Raw genomic sequence first — 24,674 nt, 5'->3', positions numbered from 1 at the left:
ACAGTCTGAAAGACGTGCTGGTTAGGTGCATTGACCCGAACAGGTGCCAGACTGTGGTGGCGAGGGGATTTTCACAGTAACTTCATTGCAGTGTTAATGCAAGCCTTACTTGTGACTAACAAAAATAAACTTTAAACTTCAGATGGTCTGTCCTGATGTTGATGAAAACCTTGTGGAGAAAGGAATACAAGGTTGTGCTGGTCGGGTGAGAGGAGGTTTGTGTAGAGCGTTAACACCAACATGGAGCAGTTGGGCTGAATTGCCTGTTTTTGTGCTCTAAATACTCTTCGTAAACTTCAGCTCCCATCACCCTGTCCCCATATTCCTTTCTGCCTCAGCTGTTTATCCAGCTTCCCCTTTTATACATCAGTACTGTTCATTTCAACCACTCCCTGTGGCAGTGAGTTCCACATTCTCACCTCTCTCATTGAAGAAGTTTCTCCTGAATCCCCTATTGGATTGGTGCATTGGCATATTACGAAAGCCTCCCAGGAAAAGTTAATTTATGAGTCACAAGTAGGCTTACATTAACACTGCAATGAAGTTACTGTGAAAATTCCTTAGTCGCCACACTCCAACGCCTGTTCGGGTACACTGAGGGGGAATTTACCACGGCCAATCCACCTAACCAGCACATCTTTAGACTGTGATTTGATTTGATTTGATTTGATTTATTATTGTCACATGTATTAACATACAGTGAAAAGTATTGTTTCTTGCGCGCTATACAGACAAAGCATACCATTCATAAAGAAGGAAACAAGAAAGTGCAGAATGTAGTGTTACAGTCATAGCTCGGGTGTAGAGAAAGATCAACTTAATGCAAGGTAAGTCCATTCAAAAGTCTTGACAACAGCAGGGAAGAAGCTGTTCTTGAGTCGGTTGGTATGTGACCTCAGACTTTTGTATCTTTTTCCCAATGGAAGAAGGTGGAAGAGAGAATGTCCAGGGTGCGTGGGGTCCTTAATTATGCTGGCTGCTTTGCCGAGGCAGCGGGAAGTTTAGACAGAGTCAATGGAAGGGTGGCTGGTTCGCGTGATGGATTGGGCTACATTCACGACCTTTTGTAGTTCCTTGCAGTCTTGGGCAGAGCAGGACTGGAGCACCCGGAGGAAACCCACGCAGACACGGGGAGAACGTGCAGACTCCATGCAGACAGTGACCCAAACCGGGAATCGAACCCAGGTCCCCGGTGCTGTGAGGCAGCAGTGCTAACCGCTGTGCCACTGTGCTGCCCTATGGGAAAGGAAGGAATTAGGATAGGGAGGAATTAATCCCAGAATTTTCGGATTCTGTTATCACAGGTTGCTGTTCCTGTTTCCATTACGCTTCTCAAACCTGCCACTAACATCTCACGAAATATGAGTGAAACAACATATTGCTGAAAACTTCTCTGCCTCTCCAAGTCTTTGATTTTGTCAGTTCCAAACAGAATCACAGTCAGCACTGAAAATCATAATCACAGGGGAAATTGCTGGCTTGTTCTTGCACTGTGCTGTGGGACTTGAATGAATTCTGAGGCTGAGTATTATCGTATTTGTCTCTTGTTTTTGTGACTCTACACATTATCTGACAGCCTGGTCTGAAATTAAATCGGGTAGACCCGATTGTCCGATAAACAGAATTTCATTCTGTCATTTTCTTTTTATGAAGATCCTTCCTGAGGGCTTTGGCCACTTGAGTTTAACCAAGAACCAGGCTGTGAACTGACTGCTGCAGATAGTGCTGTCTGAGCATTCAGGTGAAACTGAACAGCAGAAAGGACCTGAATTTATATAGCGCCTTTCACCACCTCAAGATGTTCAAAAGTACCTTACAGTTAATTAAGTATTCTTTTAGTCACTGTTGTAATCTAAGAAAGGTGGCAGGCAATTTTCACACAGCAACCCTCCACAGACAGTAACTGTGGTAAAGACCAGATACTGTAATCTGTCCTTGAGATAAATGAGGGATAAGTATCGATTAGGACACTGGGAATAAATCTTTGGACTCTGGGAGGAAACCGGAGCACCCGGAGGAAACCCACGCTGACACGGGGAGAATGTGCAAATTCCACACAGACAGTGACCCAAGCCAGGAATCGAACGCAGGTCTCTGGAGCTGTGAAGCAGCAGTGCTAACCACTGTGCCACCATGCCACCCTCAGCACTGCACAGTATCGGCCTGGACTTTTAATCGTCCCGCCCGCAAGTCTTTGGACTGTGACTAGAACCCACAGCCGTTTGACTATGAGTCAGATATGCTACCCACTGAGCCACATCCGACAGGACATTAGAATCGCAGTGTAAAATGGAAGAATGTCCCACAATTTCCAGCAGTCATTCAGACGCTCGTTTTATAAAAAAATTCAAATTTCCCTTAGTGTTGGCGAAGAAGGCCAGACTCCTCCCTGCCCCCACTCCTCTGTCAGACACAATGACTATATAAACAGGGATTTCTGCCGCACTTCCATCCAAGTCGCAGCAGCAGGAGAGGAGCAGAGAAAATTCCAGGGCAATACACTGTGCCTCAGAGAGACAGACTTTGCATCACCCGGCCCTCCCCTACCATCTCAGTTTGGTGTCAGCAGATCCCGTACCACCAACCCACCACCCCCCCCCGACCTCCCATTGCCCATGTAGCCTGTAGTGGATAATCAGAGATCAATCAGTACTCATAAATTGGGTATTGTAATGAGGTCTTAACTCAGAGGCAAGTTAACAGAGAATGGGGGGAACTGGAATAGAACTCATTGAAACTCAACACTGCCCTCCAATGCCTTCTGTTATTGACACAAATATAAGAACTTAGACATTTCCGACAGGGTTGTCAATTCTGGAAGGACATATTCCTGGAGGATTCTTCACCCTGCCCAATCCTACCCCCCCACCCCCCCGCCCCCCCCCCCCCCCCCCCCCCCGCCGCCCCCCCCCCCCCCCGCCCCCTCCACTCACCCAAAATGTCCCACCCAGTCCTTCCCCCACTTTTGTGATTGAAAGTTCATTTATTTAAAGTTTATTTAATAGTCACAAGTAGGCTGACATTAACACTGCAATGAAGCAATGAAATCCCCTAGTCACCACATTCTGGCACCTGTTCGGGTACACTGAGGGAGAATTTAGCATGGCCAATGCACCTAACCAGCATGTCTTTTAGACTGTGGGAGGAAACCAGAGCACCCAGAGGAAACCCGTGCAGACACAGGGAGAATGTGCAAACTCCACACAGACAGTGACCCAACTGGTGTTGTGAGGCAGCAGTGCTAACCACTGTGCCACTGTGGTCATCAACATAAGACCGTAAGATATAGAAGCAGAATTAGGCCACTCGGCCCATCCAGTCTGCTCTGCCATTCAATCATGGCTGATATTTTTCTCATCCCCATTCTCTTGCCTTTTCCCCATAACCCCTGCTCCCCTTATTAATCAAGAACCTATCTATCTCTCTCTTAAAGACACTCAATGATCTGGCCTCCACAGCCTTCTGCGGCAAAGACTTCCACAGATTCACCACTCACTGGCTGAAGAAATTCCTCCTCATCTCTGTTTTAAAGGATCGTTCCTTTAGCGTGAGGTTGTGCCCTCTGGTTCTAGTTTTTCCTACTCGTGCAAACATCCTCTCCATGTCTGCTCTATCCAGGCCTCGCAGTATCCTGTAAGTTTCAATAAGATCCCCCCTCATCCTTCTAAACTCCAACGAGTAGACCCAGAGTCCTCAACCATTCTTGATACGACAAGCTCTTCATTCCAGGGATCATTCTTGTGTACCTACTCTGGACCCTTTCCAAGGCCAGCACATTCTTCCTTAGATATGGGGCCCAAAACTGCTCACGATACTCCAAATGGGGTCTGACCAGAGCCTTATACAGCCTCAAAAGTACATGCCTGCTCTTGTATTCTAGCCCTCTTGACATGAATGCTAACATTGCATTTGCCATTGCTGTAATATCTTCGCAATGCACCAATTGGAAAGGATATCATTATTTGTCACTGGATTGGATGATCCTTGACTGTCAGACAAAACAGCCTTTTACTCCTCAACTATAATAATGAGCAAAATGTTCAAAGAAAATTAATAAACTGACATTTTTTTTAACGTCACTATGGATTTCTTTCCTGGAATTGTTTGCAGCAGTTTCCTGGAGGGTAATCTTTAATTCCTGGAGGGATTATGAACCCTAATCCCAAACAGAAATTAATCTGTTAAACAGGAGCCTTTGGCCATCTGGTTTTTGTTTCAGAAATATCCAGATAACTCACTCAAAACCCAAAGTGTCGGACTGACAGCTTCAATCAATATCCCAGCCAAGTTTCAACAGACCCAGAAATAACATCTGGATCACAGACACCGTGCTGCTTAAATATACACTCTATACATTATTATTGTTGTCTAACATCTGTGCTGCTTGCTTCCATATATAGGGAGATATATAAAAATGTACAAATATTATAATAAAGAGAAACTCCAAAAAGTCACATCAAATTGAGTGCAAAAATATATAAACTTGTGTGTTTGTGAAAGGAAAAATCTTCTGCTTAGCCTAAAATTACCTCACACTTTCCAAATGGTAAAAGTTACAAAACTATTCCTGAAAATCCATTAATTTTCACTGCTTGATGGTAATCATAAAATCTGTAACTGCATGCACTCGATGGGCTGAGTGGCTTCCTCAGCTGTAATATCCCTAAGGACAGGATTTTCTGGCTGCGCTCGCCCCAAGACCGGGAAATCCCACCCGAGGTCAACAGGCCTTTGCATGGTCCGTGTGCTGCCTGCTATGATTCCCATGGCAGGCGGAATGGGAAAATTCCGCCCTTTGGATGGGATTTTCCATTCCCAAATTCCCAACCTTGTCTTGCTGGTCTGCCAGATACTCTGTCAGCTCATGACAATTCCCAACAGGATGGGGGAATCCCACCCAGGACTCTATATACCTTTCTGACCATGTGTCACCATGGGGGAATTGAACTCTCACTTTCTTACCAAAAGTGGAGACAATATTATTCTTTCAGGCCCGCTGACTTTAACCGGCTCTTTCCTTTGTTGGAAAATGTGGAGCAAAGCAGGAAGATCGCAGCTTTGGTCGCCAGTCTGTGCTGACTGAACTGGGGCAACAGTGACAACTTACCACAGCCACTCAAGAAGGAATCAGCCCAGATTCCACTCCTGATTGTCATCCAGTGAGGTTCATTGGAAAAGAGAGTGGTAGATGGGATTGGGATTAGCCATGATGTCCTCCAAGTCCAAATACGCAGTCTTGTAACTCTCAGCATTCCCGCTGAGTACTACGAAGAATTGAAACCTTATAGCGATTAATTCAAAATGAGGAGGTTACGATTAAGAAAGATATTTGGGAAACTTTCTCATCCAAAGGGTGAAACTTAGTAGGACAGACACTGTTTAAGTTTATTTATTAGTGTCGCAGGGAGGCTTATATTAACGCTGCAATGAAGTTACTGTGAAAATCCCCTAGGGGAAGGAACAAGTTCAAATGGGTTCAAGAGCCAATTGGATTTGTTTATGGAGAGGGAAGGAATTGAAAGATGTGGGCTGAAGGGAAGGAGGAACAGAATGATTTGATTTGATTTGATTTATTATTGTCACATGTATTAACATACAGTGAATAGTATTGTTTCTTGCATGGTATACAGACAAAGCATACTGTTCATAGAGAAGGAAACGAGAGAGTGCAGAATGTAGTGTCACAGTCATAGCTAAGGTGTAGAGAAAGCTCAACTTAATACAAGGTAGGTCCATTCAAAAGCCTGATGGCAGCAGGGAAGAAGCTGTTCTTGAGCCGGTTGGTACGTGTTCTCAGACTTTTGTATCTTTTTCCCAACAGAAGAAGGTGGAAGAGAGAATGTCCGGGGTGCGCGGGGTCCTTGATTATGCTGGCTGCTTTTCTGAGGCAGCAGGAAGTATAGACAGACTCAATAGATGGGAGGCTGGTTTGTGTGATGGACTGGGCTTCGTTCATAACCCTTTGTAGTTTTTTGCAAGTACCATACCAAGCTGTGATACAACCAGAAAGAATACTTTCTATGGTGTATCTGTAAAAGTTGATGTTATTCGTAGCTGACATGTCAAATTTCCAAGCCTCTTGAGAAAGTAGAGGTGTTCATTTCCACTTCATCCCCATTGATGTAGATAAGGGCATGCCCTCCACTATACTTCCTGAAGTCGATGACTATTTCCTTCACTTTGTTGACATTGAGGGAGAGATTATTGTCATCACACCAGTTCAGCAAATTCTCTAGCTCTCTCCTGTACTCCATCTCAGTCATCACTGGAAACAGTTTTTCTTTATCTGCTGTCCTTCAGAATTTTGAACATTTCTAGTAAATCTCCCCTTAACCTTCTCTGTTGTAAAGAGATAAATCCCAGCTTCTCTAATCTCTCCTATTAATACTAAAATTTCCATGCTTAGGGGACCTTTCTTTAGTCATTTTTCTGACCTTATTTCGGTCATCATTAATATGCTTTTTAATTCGCCTTAAAGGCTCATTGATGACCTGATTTAGAGAATTTCCTCTCCAGCCCAATGTGTCATAATATCTTTAATTAGAGATATTCTCATTATACTAGCACTGAGTCATTACTAAGTGATTGGTTCCAGCATGAATTATTTGCTGACAGGGAGGGAATTTGGTCATCCAGGGACTATTAATTCACATTAGCTGAAAGTAAAATAAAAATGATCGGAATGTTATTATCACTTAATAAATTTAGTGTAATGTTCCTCCTGACTAATGTCTCTACAGTTGGCCAAACACTCATTATCCTCTTGCTCTGACCAGTACCGGCTATTAGATGGTATTTTTAAATACAACAACCTTGACTCAGTGTGTAGAATTCTTGCCCCTGGAGCCAGATAGCTATGTGTTCAAGTCTTCTCTGGCGAGCGTATAATCTAAGTTGACACTCATGGTGCACCACTGAGGGAGATGAAATCTTTCAGTTGGAGCAAAAACTGGAGCCCCCATTTGCCCTCTCAGGTTTGATGTAAAAAATTCCAGGGCACCATTCTGAAAAGGAGTATGGGAGTTCTCCATGGTGTCCCGGCCAATATTTATTCCTTGGCCAACATCAGAAAAAACAAGTGATCTAGACATTATCCCATTGCTGTTTGTAGGATCTTGCTGTGTGCAAATTAGCTCTTACTTTTCCTATATTACAACAGTGACTACACTTCAAACATACTTGAATGCCTTAATTGGTTGTAAAGTGCTAATATTCTGCAGCCATGTAAGGTGCTATGTAAATTCAAGTTCCTTATTAGTGCAATAAAGTTGTTCAAACATTGACTGATAATTAATGCTACAAGCTTAATCTATATTTAAAATAATCGCTAAGTGCGTTACTGCGTGGGGAGGAACACAAACCATGTGGACCATCAGCAGAGAGTCAGTGTTTTCAGGAGAGAAAGGAGGAAACGTGAGAACGGAAATGCAACCTCCGTAAATACAATTTGTTTTTGCAGACGCTCTGTCCAACAAATCCCATTCCTTTCAATTCATCAAATTGCAATTTGAGTTTTGACATCCTTGCCTCCATTTGAATGAGCAAAGGTGAGTGGGAGCTGGAGTGATTTCTTTCCCCTCATATAATTCTGTAATGTTAGTTAAAGAAAGGATAAATAAATCTCAGACCCACTGTAAGCAAATGTTGCTGTGTGGGAGGTTGTTTAACTGCTTTTATTAGGAAGCATCAGTTTGTTTTCATGATCATGCGGTAAGGTTTTCTGAGTAAGATACACTCATAGACACATACACACACTGCTGTTTCAAATTTAAAGACAACTGCTTCTTCGGTATTTTATTGTTGTAAGTCTTCATTGAACTGATTCTAAGATGGCCGCTTGCAGAGATGGATAGTCTCATGGCACAGTTAAATGACTGCAACAATCCACATGTGATATCAGATTGATTACATTTCAAAACACAAACATCCCCCTTTTCATGTCAAACAGAAGATACAAAGATCCCCCTTTTCCTAGCAAACAGAAGACACATTTGCATGCATGATCCCGTGTGACTGAGAGTTACCCAAGTTACCCACTGTATACACACTGTTCTCATGCATTAACAACTGTTTGTTTTATTAGTCAGTCATTAGCACATGCATTGCATACAATTTTCCCGTTCCGCCCACCATGGGAATCGGAGCAGACGAGAGGCGGACCACGGAAAGGTCCATTGACCTCGGGCGGAATTTTCGGTTTTGGGACGAGTGTAGCCATAAAATCCCGCCCATAGTCTTTAAATCATGCAGATCTCTTAATGGACCACGTGTGTGCTGACATTGTCCGCTCGCCTGGGTAATGTACCTCGTTATGAGAGTGTCATTCCTATGGATCGTGTTGCCTTGGTAATTGTCCTTGTTCCATTGGGGTCAGTGAAGACACGTGGACCTCTGGGATTGATGGTAGTTCTGTGCTCAGTACAGCTGGTGAGACTCCTTCTTCCTGACCACCCGAAGGAACAGCTTCGCTAGTTATGCGTACACTAAATCCCCGTTTTAAGAGCCCTTACCTTTAAAGTGGTTTTATTTTAAAGGGCTTCATTTTTTAATGTCTGGTTTATACTTGAAGTGCAGTGATCTTGTCACTCACATTTGTTGCTACTTCTGGTTTCAGTAACTTTTTTGCTACTGGTCACATCCTGTGAAAGAATAAATTCGAAAAATATGATAATGATCAGAAAATCTGTTTGTGTGTTGGTGGCTAAGGGATGAATAATGGCCAGGACACAAAGGTGAGTCAGCTTTTCAACTGTTGCAGTTACACATTCTCATAATACACATACTCTCTTATACAGTCATACATACAGTCTCGCACATGCACACTCCCTTATACAATCACACACACACACTTGCACGTACACACTCTCTTATACAGTCACACACATTATTTTATACACTAACACATACAGTCTCGCACATACACATTCTTATACAGCCATTTACACACTCTTATGCAGCCACACACACATGCGCACACACACACTCTTCTCCTGTAACACACACACACTCTTGTACATACACACATTCTTATACACTCACACTCACACATAGGGCGGCACGGTGGCACAGTGGTTAGCACTGCTGCTTCACAGCTCCAGGGACCTGGGTTCGATTCCCGGCTTGGGTCACTGTCTGTGTGGAGTTTGCACATTCTCCTCGTGTCTGCGTGGGTTTCCTCCGGGTGCTCCGGTTTCCTCCCACAGTCCAAAGATGTGCGGGTTAGGTTGATTGGCCATGCTAAAATTGCCCCTTAGTGTCCTGGGATGCGTAGATTAGAGGGATTAGTGGGTAGAATATGTAGGGATATGGGGGTAGGGCCTGGGTGGGATTGTGGTCGGTGCAGACTCGATGGGCCGAATGGCCTCTTTCTGTACTGTAGGGTTTCTATGATTTCTATGATACACACAATGTGCTTCTTTGCTTGAGGTTTTTGTACTTTCGATAAAGTCACATTTCCCCTCTCCTACCTCTGATAAATTTTGATGGGTTCCAAAAAACTTGATGTGTTACTTGACACAGCAAGAGTTAACGACTATTCTACCATAGTGACAGCACCTGGCTGTAATCCTCACCTCCATATCACAAAATCCCAAAACGAGTATATTCCAGCGGAGGAATGATTATCAACACAAACATCTCAGCAATATTTCCTCCTTATCGATTCACCAGAGAGGGGACAGAACCTAAAGTGATGCTTTGGTAATCTATCGAGCAACAAGAACATTCATATAGCACCTTTATAGAGACTCCAGGATGGGATGTTGCCTCCCTGGTGCCAGGTTCCAGGATGTCTCTGAACGGACAGAAAGCATTCTGAAGGGAGAGGGTGAACAGCCAGAGATTGTGGTACATATTGGTACTAACGACATAGGCAGGAAGAGTGATGAGGTTCTGCAGCAGCAGTTTAGGGAATTAGGTAGAAAGTTAAAAAGCAGGACCTCGAGGTTTGTAATCTCAGGATTACTCCCTGTGCCACGTGCCAGTGAGGCGAGGAATAGGAAGATAGTGCAGCTCAACACGTGGCTAAACAGCTGGTGTAGGAGGGAGGGTTTCAGATGTCTGGACTATTGGGGTCCCTTCCAGGGCAGATGGGACCTGAACAAGAAGGACGGGTTGCATCCAAACTGGAAGGGCACAAATATTCTGGCCGGGAGGTTTGCTAGTGTCACACGGGAGGATTTAAACTAGTTTGGCAGGGGGGTGGGAACCAAAGCAAAGGTGAATTAGCTGAAGGGGAACGAGAGAGTCGGGCCAGTAAGACTCAGAGAAACAGCAGGCAGGGTGGTTTTGCTAATTAGAGAGGGTCTGGTGGACTGAAGTGCATTTGTTTCAATGTAAGAAGTGTAACAGGTAAGGCAGATAAACTTAGAGCTTGGATTAGTACTTGGAACTATGATGTTGTTGCCATTACAGAGACTTGGTTAAGGGTAGGACAGGATTGGCAGCTTAACATTCCAGGATACAGATGTTTCAGGCGGGATAGAGGGGGATGTAAAAGGGATGGGGGAGTTGCACTACTGGTTAAGTAGAATATCATAGCTGTACTCCGGGAGGACACCTCGGAGGGCTCATACAGCGAGGCAATATGGGTAGAGCTCAGGAATAGGAAAGGTGTAGTCACAATGTTGGGGGTTTACTATAGGCCACCCAACTTCCAGCGGGAGATTGAGGAACAGATATGTAGGCAGATTTTGGCAAGGTGTATAAGTAACAGGGTTGTTGTGGTGGGAGATTTTAATTTTCCCTATATTGACTGGGACTCACTTAGTGCTAGGGGCGTGGATGGGTCAGAGTTTGTAAGGAACATCCAGGAGGGCGTCCTGAAACAGTATGTAGATAGTCCAACTGGGGAAGGGCCATACTGGACCTGGTTTGGGGAATGAGCCCGGCCAGGTGGTCGATGTTTCAGTAGGGGAGCAGCTCGGGAACAGTGACCACAATTCAATAAGCTTTAAGATACTGATGGATAAAGATCAGTGTAGTCCTCAAGTTAAGGTGCTAAATTGGGGGAAGGTTAATTACAACAATAGTAGGCAGGAACTGAAGAACGTAGATTGGGGGCAGACGTTTGAGGGCAAATCAACATCTGGCATGTGGGAGGCTTTCAAGTGTAAGTTCATAGGACCGGCACATTCCTGTAAGGATGAAGGATAACTATGGCAAGTTTTGGGAACCTTGGATAACGAGAGATATTGTGAGCCTAGTCAAAAATAAAAAGGAAGCATTTGTCAAAGCTAGGGGGCTGGGAACACATGAAGCAAGTGTGGAATACAAGGAAAGTAGAAAGAAACTTAAGCAAGGAGTAAGAAGGGCTAAAAGGGGTCATGAAAAAGCTTTGGCCAGCAGGATTAAGGAAAATCCCAAGGCTTTTTATACATATATAAAGAGCAAGAGGGTAGCCAGGGAGAGGGTTGGCCCACTCAAGGACAAGGGAGGAAATCTATGCGTGGAGCCAGAGGAAATAGGTGAGGTATTAAATGAGTACTTTGCGTCAATATTCACCAAAGAGAAGGACTTGGTGGATGATGAGTCTGGGAAAGGATGTGTAGATAGTTTGAGTCATGTTGAGATCAAAAAGGAGGAGGTATTGGGGTTCTTGAGAAACATTAAGGTAGACTAGTCCCCAGGACCTGATGGGATATATCCCAGAATACTGAGAGAGGCAAGGGAGGAAATTGCTGGGGCTTTGCGAGAAATCTTTGTATCCTCACTGGCTACAGGGGAGGTCCCAGAGGAGAATAGCCAATGTTGTTCCTTTGTTTAAGAAGGGTAGCAAGAATAATCCAGGTAATTACAGGCCAGTGAGCCTTACATCAGTGGTAGGGAAATTATTGGAGAGGATTCTTCGAGACAGGCTTTATTCCCACTTGGAAATAAGTGGACATATTAGTGAGAGGCAACATGGTTTTGTGAAGGAGAGGTCATGTCTCATGAACTTGATCGAGTTTTTCGAGGAAGTGACGAAGATGATTGATGAGGGTAGGGCAGTGGATGTTGTCTACATGGACTTCAGTAAGGCCTTGACAAGGTCCCTCATGGCAGACTGGTGCAGAAGGTGAAGTCGCATGGGATCAGAGGTGAGCTGGCAAGGTGGATACAAAACTGGCTCGGTCAAAGAAGGCAGAAGGTAGCAGTGGAAGGGTGCCTTTCTGAATGGAGGGCTATGACAAGTGGTGTTCCACAGGGATCAGAGCTGGACCTTTGCTGTTTGTAATATATATAAATGATTTGGAGGAAAATGTAACTGGATTGATTAGTAAGTTTGCAGACGACACAAAGGTTGGTGGATTTGCGGATAACAATGAGGACCATCAGAGGATACAGCAGGATATAGATCAGTTGGAGACTTGGGCGGAGAGATGGCAGATGGAGTTTAATCCGGACAAATGTGAGGTAAATGCATTTTGGAAGGTCTAATACAGAAAGGAAATCTACAGTAAATGGCAGAACCCTTAAGAGTATTGATAGGCAAAGGGATCTGGGTGTACAGGTACACAGGTCACTGAAAATGGCAATGCAGGTGGAGAAGGTAGTCAAGAAGGTATATGGCATGCTTGCCTTCAGCGGCCCGGGTATTGAGTTTAAAAATTAGCAAGTCATGTTGCAGCTTTATAGAACCATAGTTAGGCCGCACTTGGAATATAGTGTTCAATTCTGGTCGCCACACTACCAGAAGGATGTGGAGGCTTTGGAGAGGGTACAGAAAAGATTTACCAGATGTTGCCTGGTATGGAGGGCATTAGCTATGAGGAGAGGTTGGAGAAACTTGGTTTATTCTCACTGGAGCGATGGAGGTTGAGGGGAGACCTGATAGAAGTCTACAAGATTATGAGAGGCATGGACAGAGTGGATAGTCAGAAGCTTTTTCCCAGGGTGGAAGAGTCAATTACTAGGGGGCATAGGTTTAAGGTGTGAGGGGCAAGGTTTAAAGGAGATGTACGAGGCAGATGTTTTACACACAGAGTAGTGGGTGCTTGGAACTAGTTGCCGGGGGAGGTAGTGGAAGCGGATACGGTAGTGACTTTTAAGGGGCGTCTTGACAAGTACATGAATAGGATGGGAATAGAGGGATATGGTCTCCAGAAGGGTAGGGAGTTTTAGTTAAGTCGGGCAGCATGGTCGGTGCAGGCTTGGAGGGCCAAAGGGCCTGTTCCTGTGCTGTAATTTTCTTTGTTCTTTGTTCTTTAACAGCAGAAAACATCCCAAAATTCTTCACAAGAGCATCATCAAGACAAACTATACACTGAGCCACAAAAGGAGATGTTAAGGCAGGCGACCAAAAGTTTGGTCAAAGGGATAGGTTTTAAGGAGCATCCTGAAGGAAAGGGAGAGGAAGGGGGAATTCCAGAGCCCAGGCAACTGAAGGTACAGGCGCCAAAGGTGGAGTGATTAAAGTCGGGGATGATCAAGAGGCCAGAATTGGAGGAGGGTAGTGAGGCTGGAAAGGATTACAGAGGCAGGGAGGGAGGGGCAAGACCATAGGGAAGGTTTGAAAATAAGGGCGAGGGTTCAAAGATTGAACTGCCGTCCAATCCGGAGCTTAGGTAGTGAGCGCAGGGGTGATGGGTGCACAAAACCAGATGAAAGTTATGACATGGGGAATAAAACTTTGTGGACGAGAAGATGGGAGAATAGCCAGAGCTCTGTCAGAATGGACAACTTTAGAGGCAACAAATACATTGATGAGGGGAAAACAAACCATTAGTGAGTTCAGCAGCTTCGTTACCTCCAGTGCTCTTTCCCCAGAATGAGTCATCGATTCCCTAAAATATTCCCTTTCTAACTGTCAAAACACCAAACTGAAATATATCAAAACCTGCTCTGGGGGACACACTGAAACAGAACTCGGTGACTCAGTGTCGCCCAGGGTGAATCCACAGCAGCAAGTTCAATACACAACAGAGTGGGAGACTGAGCGATCATCACACTCAGATAAACCGCGAGGGAGGCAAGGGTGGGAAATGGGAAAATCTCACAGACACACTGCGCATTGCGATGCTGAGGTCAGAGTTCAGAAAGAATCATGAACAGAACAACTCTGTATCTAACCCCATGCTGTACCTGTCCTGGGAGTGTTTGATGGGGGCAGTGTAGAGGGAGCTTTACTCTGTATCTAACCCCGTGCTGTACCTGTCCTGGGAGTGTTTGATGGGGGCAGTGTAGAGGGAGCTTTACTCTGTATCTAACCCCGTGCTGTACCTGGCCTAGGAGTGTTTGACAGGGACAGTGTAGAGGGAGCTTTACTCTGTATCTAACCCCGTGCTGTACCTGGCCTGGGAGTGTTTGATGGGGACAGTGTAGAGGGAGCTTTACTCTGTATCTAACCCCGTGCTGTACCTGCCCTGGGAGTGTTTGATGGGGACAGTGTAGAGGGAGCTTTACTCTGTATCTAACCCCGTGCTGTACCTGTCCTGGGAGTGTTTGATGGGGACAGTGTAGAGGGAGCTTTACTCTGTATCTAACCCCACGCTGTCCCTGCTTGGGGAGGTCTCCAGAATGTGCCACTATTAAAAGACTGGGCCGTGTAAGTAGAATATTTTGAAATGCTGTGAATTCTGGGACACAGTTAATGAACTGGAACACAGAGTGACTGGCTCAGTCGGGTAAAGCAGAGAAAAAAAACATTTTGTTCTGCAGAAGTTAACGTTATATTTATAATATACAGAAATTTACAGCTTTTTCCATAGTTAATTAAAATGAGTAAACAGTGAATTCTCTGGGTTGCTGAGTAACAATATTTTCCACGTAAATCCTGTCAGTGCCGGTGATAACACTGACTGCTGCGATGGAGCTGACTATCTTTGTGAAAAGTACTTGTAAAAATTTATGGATCTAATGAACAGTGTACAAATTGTGACATGCTGCATTAATAATAAAATAAAGAATTCAGGCTTCAAATGGGGCCCACAGCGTGGGGAAGCTGTTTGGGAATCTCTCAAAGGCACTCATTACTGATGAGTTACTTCATGTCTGTTGCTTTTAGCATGAAAAGTGTATTAAAGGAATTAATTTCAGGCTCCCGCACATGTAGCAGAGTCACCCAGGGCTAAAAGGGTTAAGTTAACAAGACACATTGCACAGACTAGGTTTGTGTTCCCCATTCTCGAGTACAGAAGTTTAAGGGGCCACCATTTGAGATGTTTAAGATGATTAAAGGTTTGATAGGATAGAGAGAGGGAATCGATTTCCTGGGACAGAGTCCAGAACAAGGAGGCAGAACATTAAAATTGGAGCCAAGACATGCAGGATGATGTCAATTCTTCACATGAAGGGGAGTGGAAACCTAGACCATAAGATATAGCAGCAGAATTAGGCCATTCGGCCCATTGATTCTGTTCCACCGTTCAATCATGGCTGATATGTTTCTCAACCCCATTCTCCTACCTTTTCCCCATATCCTTTGATCTCCTCACCAACCAAGAACCTATCGATCTTTGTCTTAAACATACTCAATGACCTGACCTCCACAGCCCTTTGTGGCAAAAGAAATTCCTCCTCATCTCAGTTCGAGAGGGTTGTCTGTTTATTCTGAGGCTGTGCCCTCAGATCCTAGTTTCTCTACAAATGGAAACATTTTCCCCACGTCCACTCTATCCAGGCCTTTCAGTATTCTGTAAGTTTCAATGAGATCCACCCCCCCACCCCCTCTTTATCCTTCTAAACTCCATCAAGTACAGACCCAGAATCCTTAAACGCTCCTCATACATCAAGCCTTTGATTCCCGGGATCATTCTCGTGAACCTCCTCTGGACCCTCTCCAAGGCCAGCACATCCTTCCTTAGGTACAGGGCCCAAAACTGTTCACAATATTCCAAATATGGTCCAACCAGAGCCTTATAAATCCCCAGCAGCACATCCCTGCTTTTGTATTCTAGTCCTCTTGAGATGAATGCTAACATTGCATTTGCCTTCCTAACGGCCAACTCAACCTGCAAGATAACCTTAAGAGAATCTTGAACTCGGACTCCCAGGTCCCTTTGCACTTCCAACATTTGAATTCTCTTCCCATTTAGAAAATAGTCTATGCCTCTATTCTTCCTACCTCAGTGCATTAACTCACTTTCCCACATTGTATTCCATCTGCCTCTTCTTTACCCACTCTCCTAACCTGTCCTAGATCTTTTGCAGCCCCCCAACTCTTCAATACTACTTGTCCCTCCACCTATCTTTGTATCATCTGCAAACCTAGCCACAATACCCTCAGTTCCTTCACCTAGATCATTTATGTATAAAGTGAAAAGTTGTGGTCCCAACAGTGACCCCTGCGGAACTCCACCAGTCACAGGCTGCCATCTTGAAAAGGACTCCTTGATCCCAACTCTCTGCCTTCTGCCAGTCAGCCAATCCTCTATCCGAGTACCTTGCCTCTAATACCATGGGTCTTATCTTACTCCGCAGCCTCCTGCGCAGCACCTTGTCAAAGGCCTTCTGGAAATCCAAGTAGGTAACATCCACTGGCTCTCTAGAACATTCTCCCACAAGACGCTGCTGAGGCTGGAAGGATAAATTGAAAATTTCAATACTGAGGTGGATGGATCTTGTTAGGTTTTAAAGGTTACAGAATCAAAGTGGGAAAATGGTAAGATACAGATCAGCCATGATCTGGTTGAATGGCAAAGAAGAGGCTCAAGGGGCTGAATGGCCTCCTCCTGTTCCTATATTCTAAGCTTGGTAGGGCAAGGGGATTGGTGTTATGTCTTTGCCTCTTCAAAGGAAGGCAAGGATTAGTCATTTATTCTCCTGATGAAGAAGAAAAGGAACAAGGCACAGGAGTGAAACTTTTACTCATTGAAAGAGCCATCCTTAATGTCGTAAAATCTTCCAAGGTCTCTAACAGAAACATTGTCAGACCAAGCCTGACAGGTGAACAAAGTCCCAGTCAAAGAGGGAGATTTTAAGGAACATCTTAAAGCAGGAGAGAGAGAGGCGGAGAAGGCGAGATGTTTCGGGAAGGAATTCCAGTGCTTAGCTCTAGACAGCTGCCAATGGTGGAGCAATTAAAATCAGTCATATTCAAGTGGTCAGAATTGGAGGAACGCTGACATTGGAAGGTTGGAGGAATGCCGCAACATCCTTCCTCAAATAAGGAGACCAAAACTGGACACACTACTCCAGATGTGGTCTCACCAACACCCTATACAATTGCAACAACACTTTTCTACTTTTATACTCCAGGCCCTTTGCAATAAATGCCAACATCCCATTGGCCTTTTTTACCACATGCTGCACCTGCACAGTGACTTTCTGTGATTCATGAACATAAACACCCAGATCCCTCTGCCCGGACGCATTTTGAATCTGCTTTCCATTTAGGTAATAATTTGCCTTTCTATTTTTTTCTGTCACAATGGATAACCTCACACTTATCCACATTAAATTTTGGCCCATTCTCCTAGCCTATCAATGTCCGTCTGTAAAATCTTTATATCCTCTTCACTGCCTGCTTTCCCACCTATTTTAGTATCATCCACAAATTTTGCTACGTTACACTCTGTCCCTGCTTGCCTTTGAGGGCTAGGCAATTTTTAAACCAATTTCACTTCATGTGAGCCCTGGTGACTTCGCAGAGATACGGAAAATTCCTGAGATCATTGTATCCGAGGGAATATACTCCACAACAACTACTTGTGTGGCATGGTGACACAGTGGTTAGCTCTGCTGCCTCACAGCGCCAGGGACGCGGGCTCGATTCCCAGCTTAGGTCACTGTCTGCGTGGAGTTTGCACGTCCTCCTCGTGTCTGCGTGGGTTTCCTCCGGGTTCTCCGGTTTCCTCTCACACGCCAAAGATGTGCAGTTTAGATGAATTAGCCATGGTGAATGTGTGGGGGTACAAGGATAGGGTGGAGGAAAGGGCCTGGGTAAGACACTTTGTCAGAGATCGATGGGCCGAATGGCCTCCTCCTGGACTGTAGGGATTCTGTGATTCGGCCTTGGAGAAAGGCACGACATTCCAAAGGGATGTGGATGCTGAGTCACAGCCTGAGCAGTTGCCATAGCAACAGAATCAGCTCAGTGATTGCAAAGATAGTGGAAGGAATGTAAGGTCATTGCAATCCAATGAAGAATACTTTTGTTATTGTTACTGTTCCAGAATTCTGAACTTCTAAAGTTTTTATTTTTAAAAAGTGTTAAAATTATTTGCACTGAGTGTGTGGTGGGGGGATGGGGGGAGGGGGGTCCTCTATTGGATCACCTGTAACCCTCTCTACTCCAAGGACAACAATCTTACCTTTTCCCCCCATCCTGTATTTGATTTTCTGCTAAGATTCCAGCAAAGGAGATGTATTTCTTATGCACAAAATATTCCTGACTAATGATTCTTTTACAGACAGTTTCTGGCCTGCAGGAATTACAGTTTTTAACTCATTATTTTGGCAGATTGTCTGTCACTGGGCACTTGAGGGAGCAGAATTTGCTAATTAATTCCAGTGGGGCGAAGGGGGGCAGAGATGACCACAGTTTTCTTGATGCTTATAGGCTGCTAGAACAGGTTATAGGCATGAGAGAGGCTGTGAGTGATTAGCATGTCAGAGCAGTTCTCTGATTGGGACCCAATTATTGCTTTCTTTGCTTTCAGTTTGGATGGATTGTAGATCTTGCTGCCTGACCTCATGCGCAGGCAAACTCCTTCCATATCTGCAGGGGTGACCAGATTCGGGAACATGGAGATGAAGATACCAAACAAGGTGATCATAGAATCCCTACAGTGCAGAAGGAGGCCATTCGGCCCATTGAGTCGGCACTGACTCTCCAACAGGGCCCAACCCCCGTAACCCCACGCACCTAACCCGCTAATCCTCCCAAGCCTACACATCTTGGGACACTAAGGGTCAATCAACCTAACCCGCACATCTTTGAGCTGTGGGAGGAAACCGGAGCACCCGGAGGAAACCCACGCAGACACGGGGAGAATGTGTAAACTTCACACAGACAGTGACCCGAGGCTGGAATTAAACCCGGGTCCCTGGCACCGTGAGGCAGCTCTGCTAACCACCGTGCCATTCATGAGGTAATTCCCTTTCATCAGTAATTGCAATTCTTTCTCCTTTCTCCATGCCGCCCTGCAGGGCCCCCAACATGCCCACCTTCACGCTCCAACCCTGCGTGATCCTTGCCCCTACATGACCCCTTAGCATAGCCCCACCATCATGGCTCCACCCTTTTGGCACTGCCCTGGCACACTGGCATGCCAAGATGGGCACTGCCCAGCCATGTCTCTGAACACCCTGGAGTTTCAATGGTATCCTTGTCCCTGGCATGGCCATCGTGCTGATCTCTGCTAGCGGAGACCAGGGGTGATTGTTGCTGGTCTAGAGTCTTGGGTATCGAGGGATATGGGCCAAATGCGGGCAATTGGGACTAGCTTCGGGTTTTAAAAAAAGGGGCGGCATGGACAAGTTGGGCTGAAGGGCCTGTTTCCATGCTGTAAACCTCTATGGTCTCGCACCGTATCTGAAGGTTAGAAGATGCTGGGAGCTGGGAGGATCCAGCCACGAACGGGATAAGCGTATTTAAATGCTACTTTAAATATGTGAATCAGCCTTGCACCCATCCGGTTGGCACCAATAGAGAGGGACTGTGACGATTGCAATCTGTTTAGCGCCGGGCACAAGACCGGATTTTAGGTCGGAATACCATTTTCCAGGATGGGCGCGATCCGTGCCCGGCACAGCGAGGTCAGAAAACCGGCCCCAAGGCTATGAGGGAAACCAAAAAGAGCTGCCAATACACAACGTGAGTATAGACAGTGAGGACAGTTCATCAATATCCCTGCAATCAAAGGTTAATGTCAGGGGAAAGCCACCAGCTGTAACCTGCAATGGTAACCCTGGGCAAGAACAGCCACTGACCGGTGAGATTCAACTGTTGACAAAAGCAGAAGCATCAGGGAAATGGATTGAACACAATCCAATGTTTATCATTTCAGAGCAGCATGGTAACGACTCCTTTGCATCAGAAATCGCAGTTCCTTCTCCTGAAAGGAAGGAGTTTCGCACTGACCCAGTTCCAGCTAATTTCACATTCAGCATCATCTCCTCGGCGTGTTGGGGTAAACATGAAACTTGACAGATGTTTGTTGGCTGCAAATATATTCACTTCAGAGTGGGGAAAGGATCCTGGGCTTTATTTGCTTTTTCACACAATTTTTTTATGTTTTTAAATGTTATTTTCTTATTTCTATCATACTCCCTTTCTGAGGATCAGATCCCACATTGTCTGTTATCAGGCTGCTAAATAAAGTTTATTTATTAGTCACAAGTAAGGTTTACATTAACACTGCATTTGATTTGATTTGCTTTATTATTGTCACATGTATTAACATACAGTGAAAAGTATTGTTTCTTGCGCACTATACAGACAAAACATACCGTTCATAGAGAAGGAAATGAGAGAGTTCAGAATGTTGTGTTACAGTCATAGCTAGGGTGTAGAGAAAGATCAACTTAGTGCAAGGTAAGTCCATTCAAATGCCTGACAGCAGCAGGGAAGAAGCTGTTCTTAAGTCGGTTGGTACGTGACCTCAGACTTTTGTACCTTTTTCCCGAAGGAAGAAGGTGGAAGAGAGAATGTCCGGGGTGCGTGGGGTCCTTAATTATGCTGGCTGCTTTGCCGAGGCAGCAGGAAGTGTAGACAGAGTCAATGGATAGGAGGCTGGTTTGCCTGATGGATTGGGCTACATTCACAACCTTTTGTAGTTCCTTGCTGTCTTGGGCAGAGCAGGAGCCATACCAAGCTGTGATACAACCAGAAAGAGTGCTTTCTATGGTGCATCTGTAAAAGTTGAATGAAGTTATTGTGAAATTCCCCTAGTCGGCACACCCCGGCACCGGTTTGGGTCAATGCACCTGACCAGCACGTCTTTCAGACTGTGGGAAGAAACCGGAGCACCCGGAGGAAACCCACACAGACACGGGGAGAACATGCAAGCTCCACACAGACAGTGACCCGAGCAGGGAATTGAACCCTGGTGCTGTGAGACAGCAGTGCTAACCACTGTGCCGCTGTGCTGCCCATGGCCATTTACAATGCCACCTCTATCACCTTCGATAGTTGTATCCAGTTGAGTGCTGAGGGTTCCATTCCTCATTTCACTAATCGTCTCTCCTCCTCCCTGAAAGTTCCTGCCAACAAAAGGCTCCTTAGTATCCAAACACCAAGTAACGTTTGCCCTCGTACCTGAAAAAATACCCAAAGCTGATCAACAACACCAAAACAAGGTAGTGGACAACTTTGGAAAACATCCCTTGGATATGGAGCTACAATGTGATAGTTACTCAGAAAGGGCAGTGGGATATGGTCTTCTTGTAATTTAAGCTGATGTTCAACTTTTCAATACTCGAAAAGGACATGGCAGAGATAAATTTACAAAAAATATTTTTGAAAAAAAAGCATGTAAAGGCTTGCATGACATTGCCATTTATATCCTCAGGACATCCTAAAGCACATCACAGCCAATAAAGGATAGTTTTTGTTGCAAAGAACAAAGAACAATACCGCACAGGAACAGGCCCTTCGGCCCTCCAAGCCCACGCCGCTCCCTGGTCCAAACTAGACCATTCTTTTGTATCCCTCCATTCCCATTCCATTCATGTGGTTATCTAGATAAGTCTTAAACGTTCCCAGTGTGTCCACCTCCACCACCTTGCCCGGCAGCGCATTCCAGGCCCCCACCACCCTCTGTGTAAAATACGTCCTTCTGATATCCGTGTTAAACCCCGCCCCCCCGCCCCACCTTGAACCCATGACCCCTCGTGAATGTCACCACCGACCTGGGAAAAAGCTTCCCACCGTTCACCCTATCTATGCCTTTCATAATTTTATACACCTCTATTAGGTCACCCCTCATCCTCCGTCTTTCTATTGTAGGAAAATGTGCTAGCCAACTTGTGCGCAGCAAGATCCCAAAAACGGAATGGGAGAAAATGACCTGACAATCTATTATTGATTGAGGGATAAATGTTTAAAAAAACACATCAGACTTCCCTTATGCTTTATGAATAGTGTTGCTGGTTCTTTCGCACACACCTGAGGCCCAGTTTAACAATCCATCCAGATTCTCTGATATAAACCTCCTTTTGTAAACTCACCTGAAAGCTAACATCTCAAAGTGTTCCACTCTCGAAATATTCACTTGTGCTGCAGGCTCCGGAGTGGGATTTGAACCCACAACCTGGTGCCTCAGACGTGAGAACATTATCATAGAAGCCAGGCTATTACTTGACAGAATTAAAGTGGCAAATTTATTCTCCAGAAGGGTCGGAGGGTAGATGTTTGATCCATTAGTTGCAGCATTTTGAAGCAATTTTGCCTATTCGAATCAAAACTAATTTACTTTGCGAGAGTGAGTCAGAGACTTATCACCAAGTTTTGAATCTTGTCCCACTAGAGAGAGATATGTTAAGATAATGGAATATAAATAGAAATACTTGGAAAAGCTAAGCAGGGGAACTTTGGAGTATATACACATATCTCCGAACGTAGCACAGTAAGATGATAAGTTGTTTAAAAAGCAAATGGGTTAGTTGTGTTTATAAATTGAGATATTGAATATAGAAGCGATCATCCTCGAACTTTATAAGACATTGGTTAGGCCTCAGCTGGGGAGTTGTGAACAACTCTGGGCAGAACACTTCAGAAGTGATGGAAAGGCCTTAGAAAGGATGCCGAGGAGGTTTATCAGGATGCTACCGGGGTCCGGGGGTTCAGTTCTGAGGAGAGGGTGGGAAAGTTGGGATTGTTCTCCCTGGAATGGAGAAGGTGGTAGCCATCTTGTGGAGATGCCGGCGTGGACTGTTAAGTTAAGTTTATTTATTAGTCACAAGTAAGGCTTACATTAACACTGCAATGAAGTTACTGTGAAATTCCCCTAGTCGCCACACTTCGGCACCTGTTCAGGTCAATGCACCTAACCAGCACGTCTTTCAGACTGTGGGAGAAAACCGGAGCACCCAGAGGAGACCCACGCAGACACAGGGAGAACGTGCAAACTCCACACAGACAGTGACCCAAGCCAGGAATCGAACCCAGGTCCCTGGCGCTGTGAGGCAGCAGTGCTAACCACTGTGCCACCATGCCGGCCAACTGCGGTAGGTACAGTAAGAAGTCATGTCATTGATGAAGACAAACATCTTGCCAAGGCCATCCCCACAACCCCATTACTTGCCTTCAAACAACAGTGCAACCTCAAACAGACCATTGTACACAGCAAACTACCCAGCGTTCAGGAGAACAGTGATCACGACACCACACAACCCTGCCACAGCAACCTCTGCAAGATGTGCCGGATCATCGACACAAATGCCATCATCTCATGTGAGAACACCACCCACCAGGTACACGGTACATACTCTTGCAACTCGGCCAACGTTGTCTACCTGATACGTTGCAGGAAAGGATGTCCCGAGGCATGGTACATTGGGGAAACCATGCAGACGCTACGACAACAGATGAATGGACACCGCCCGACAATCACCAGGCAGGAGTGTTCCCTTCCTGTTGGGGAACACTTCAGCAGTCAAGGGCATTCAGCCTCTGATCTTCGGGTAAACGTTCTCCAAGGCGGCCTTCACGACACACGACAACGCAGAATCGCCGAGCAGAAACTGATAGCCAAGTTCCACACAGATGAGGACAGCCTCAACCGGGATCTTGGGTTCATGTCACACTATCTGTAACCTCCATGACTTGCCTAGGCTTGCAAAATCTTACTAACTGCCCTGGCTTGAGACAATTCACATCTATTTAACCTGTGCTTAACCCTCTCTCCACTCACATTGTCTGCACCTGTAAAGACTTGATTACCTGTTAAGACTCGTATTCCAACCATTATCTTGTAATTGAGTTTGTGTCTATATATGCCCTGTTTGTGAACTGAACTCTTCACTCACCTGATGAAGGAGCAGCGCTCCGAAAGCTTGTGCTACCAAATAAACCTGTTGGACTTTAACCTGATGTTGTGAGACTTCCTATTGGAATGGAGAAAGTTGAGAGGTGACTTCATAGAGGTCAGGATGATGAGAGGTTTTGATAGATAACGGTTGAGAAAAATGATTCCCGCTGGCAAGTGGGCCAATAATCAAAGGGCATCGATTCAAAATCATTTGCAAAAGGTTTAGAATGGAGATGAGACATTTTTCACTCAGACCTACTTGAAAGGAAACTGATTCAATATTTTTTGAAGCAGTTGAATGGATAAGGAACTTAAAGGGAGAAAATGGGAATGTAGGACTAAGCATGACTGTTCTTACAAAGAGCCAGCACAGGCATGATGGCTGAATGGCCTCCATCTGGTCCAGAAGTTTCTATGAAAAACATGGAGATCTCATGATGCATCAAAGGGATATGGAGGATCCATAGACTGTCAGAACCTTGAACGAAATATCGACAGCTCTGTACCAAATAGTTTGACAAACTGTCTCTTCACGTAAAATGAGAAGGTTTACTAAGGGTGAAGAATCGTTCCACTTCTGAGACAGGAAACCACCAAACCAGGGTCACCCTACTCATGCAGGTCTAGTTCAGCGAATAACTCTTGTCCTCTGGGTCAGATGGTTGTGGGGTCCAATCCTGCTCCAGAGTTGAACATATAATCCAGATTTGGCACTTGAAGCAGTTCCTGAGGGAGTTCTGCACCTTCAGCGCTGCCATCTCTCGGCTGAGGGATTAAACTGAA

The 24,674-nt window shown here is 45.2% G+C and overlaps 1 protein-coding gene across 5 annotated transcripts in view; it reads left to right on the top strand.

Annotated features, from left to right (window-relative positions):
* amigo1 (adhesion molecule with Ig-like domain 1) overlaps positions 1–24,674 on the top strand; it is a 50,641-nt gene that overhangs the window by 8,148 nt on the left and 17,819 nt on the right. Inside the window, exon 2 of one of the 5 annotated variants that reach the window (XM_078206725.1) lies at positions 18,579–18,687. The exons of 3 other annotated variants lie outside the window; for them this stretch is intronic. The gene's annotated coding sequence lies outside the window, so the exon portion shown is untranslated. Of the gene's footprint in view, positions 1–18,578; positions 18,688–22,872; positions 23,988–24,674 lie in introns of those variants that run through there. One more of the 5 variants, XM_078206730.1, reaches the window with a different exon arrangement.

Source organism: Mustelus asterias, unplaced genomic scaffold, assembly GCF_964213995.1.
Source record: "Mustelus asterias unplaced genomic scaffold, sMusAst1.hap1.1 HAP1_SCAFFOLD_1742, whole genome shotgun sequence".
Classification (NCBI taxonomy): Eukaryota; Metazoa; Chordata; class Chondrichthyes; order Carcharhiniformes; family Triakidae; genus Mustelus; species Mustelus asterias.
Note: the sequence above shows the minus strand (reverse complement) of the source record. Positions and strands in the feature narration are given on the sequence as shown.